This window comes from Myotis brandtii, unplaced genomic scaffold (assembly GCF_000412655.1).
Source record: "Myotis brandtii unplaced genomic scaffold, ASM41265v1 scaffold388, whole genome shotgun sequence".
Taxonomy (NCBI): domain Eukaryota; kingdom Metazoa; phylum Chordata; class Mammalia; order Chiroptera; family Vespertilionidae; genus Myotis; species Myotis brandtii.
Window position 1 is genome coordinate 2,958,991 of NW_005364882.1, and position 2,347 is coordinate 2,961,337.

Sequence of the window (2,347 nt, forward strand, 5' to 3'; positions counted from 1 at the left end):
GGTAATCTGGAAAATGTATATCATTTGGACAGACTTTCCCTTTGCTACAACATCGAGTAAATTTCCCATCGGATGGTTTTTCATCCAAGAAATTGAGTGATAGGCAAAATTCACATCGAACAGTCATTCCACCACAACTATGTTCGAGAATTGCATCCTCATGTACTCCATTTTTGCTGAGAAGGCAGTTCCTACCAGTATTGGTAGTACTTGTTGATGACTGTTCTCTCGACATATTCTGTCGTCGCCACCGCCTTCTTTCAACTTCAAAGGCACGTTGGTCTTTAGACATTTTCTGTCGATAACGCCAGTGTTTTTCGGCATCAGAGTGACGTTTTTCCAGTAGCTGGTGTTCAGATCAATCCTGTCGCAGGCGCCGCCTTCTTTCAAGATCAGACGCACGCTGCTCTGCAGACATTTTCTGTTGATAACGCCGGCATCTTTCGGCTGCAGAACTACGTTGTATCAACAGTTGTTCTTTAGACATAGTCCCACCTCTCTACTGTCATGGTCTGAGATGCAGGTGAATGAGAGTCCTGGCTATCAGGCCGCTGAGAGCTGTCTGACCAAAGGCTGATTCTGGCTGATTCTGTGGGGGTGGGACTTCCTCATCCCTGCTGTCAGTTTCCACAGCTGTGATGAGAAAGCTGGGGTGACAGAGGGAGCCGCACCCTCCAAGCTGCCCTCTCTCTCTCTCTTCTCTATGTCCAGCGGTCTCCTGCTCTGCCAAGTCCTCCAAACCTCCTGCTCACCCCTGGCAAGGTCCCAGGAGCCCGCGGGCATGGCTAGGCACAGGCGGCCTCGCCTCCCGGGCCAGCGAAGGTCCTAGGAGCCCGCGGCCGTGGCCACTGTCGCCTCCTGGGGTGCCTGACACCTGCATATGCAAATTAACCGCCATCTTTGTCGGGTTAATCTTCATAGTCACTCTGATTGGCTTGTGGGCGTGGCTGGAGCGTAGCAGAGGGACAGCTAATTTGCATGTTTCTCTTTTATTATATAGGATTGTCTCCTCAGCTGTGTCTAATTTGTTAATTCAGGGTGGATATTCTCTGGTTTAATTGCTTTTCTGGCCTGGCCTTAGGAGGAGGTGCACGACATTGCTGCCTATTCAGCTACCATTTTTCTCTCAACATAATGAGTGGTTTTATAACATTAATTTTTCTAAATCTTCACTAGAGAGAGAAAAAAGTGTGCTTTTCCTGGCTGTTTTAGTAAGCAAGAGCCCTGTGGGGTCATTTCTTCTTTAGTGTCCTTGCCCTTGAGTTTTACAAGCTTAAAGTAGGCCCATGGGAACTGATTATAATTCTCTTCCCTCAAGGCTCACTGTGCAGATAGATATGCACAGGGATCAGATCAAGCATGCCCACTCCAATTTCAGGACCTTTCTTTTCCAGTGCCCACATTGAGGCTAATGAATTTTGTGTGTTTTGTTCTTTTGTTACTACATTACTGTGGTGCACTTTGAAGCCAATTTGGGCATTTGACTTACTTTTATCACCTATTTTATTCATTGATAATATTGGAGTTTTAATGTTTAGAAAAATAAAAGATTAATTTGTAAATCCCAAGTTACGGTTAATTTAGGTTTTGTCCTTCTATGAAAATGGTCCAGTATATACAGGAGGATTGATGGGGTTCCTGTTTCTGAGTCATTACAGAGTGAAGCTGAAAGGCTCATGTTCTTTTTCAAAATGTGAAGGATGAGTAAGGGAGACTTGTAAAACTTGAAATTGAGACTGAGCTCCATTTAAGAATTTGTTCCATTCAGGAAGTGTTTTACAGGCTCTATTTGAAAGAAATCATATGATGTTGGACTTAATTAAATCAAATTTCCTTCTACCCCCGATGGCTGCTGCCTATAGAATTCTTGTAGAAAGTTTCCCTTTTTATATTTTATAGGGATTGCTATTTTTATTGTTATAACAATTTTTGACTTTCTAATTATTAGTATTAGTTCCTGATCTTTTACTACTAAACTACTCTTGTTCTTCTTTAATATACTTTGGAGTTCACTTATTGAATTTGCCTAATTGTACTTTGTGTGTGTTGAAGTGCCTAGTTGATTAGGAGGCTGATTTGTATAGATGTTGGCATCTGTTTATGAGAGGCTCATATTCCTAGTATTAGAACTAGTCCTATCTAATAATAGACAAACATTGTAATTGACCGTACCTTCGCTACGCCTCCCATTGGCTGATTAGCGTGATATGCAAATTAACTGCCAACAAAAATGGCGGCTAATTTGCATACTGCAGGAAGATCCCGCTGCGCCGCAGTGCCTGGGACTGGTGGCAGTGTGATCCCCAGCCGCTGGCCACCCCAGTGGGAGATCCTGGCCTGCCATGTG

At 43.8% G+C, this 2,347-nt stretch overlaps 1 protein-coding gene across 3 annotated transcripts in view; it reads left to right on the forward strand.

Annotated features, from left to right (window-relative positions):
• TDRD3 (tudor domain containing 3) overlaps positions 1-2,347 on the forward strand; it is a 136,944-nt gene that overhangs the window by 17,474 nt on the left and 117,123 nt on the right. The gene's annotated exons all lie outside the window — the stretch shown is intronic.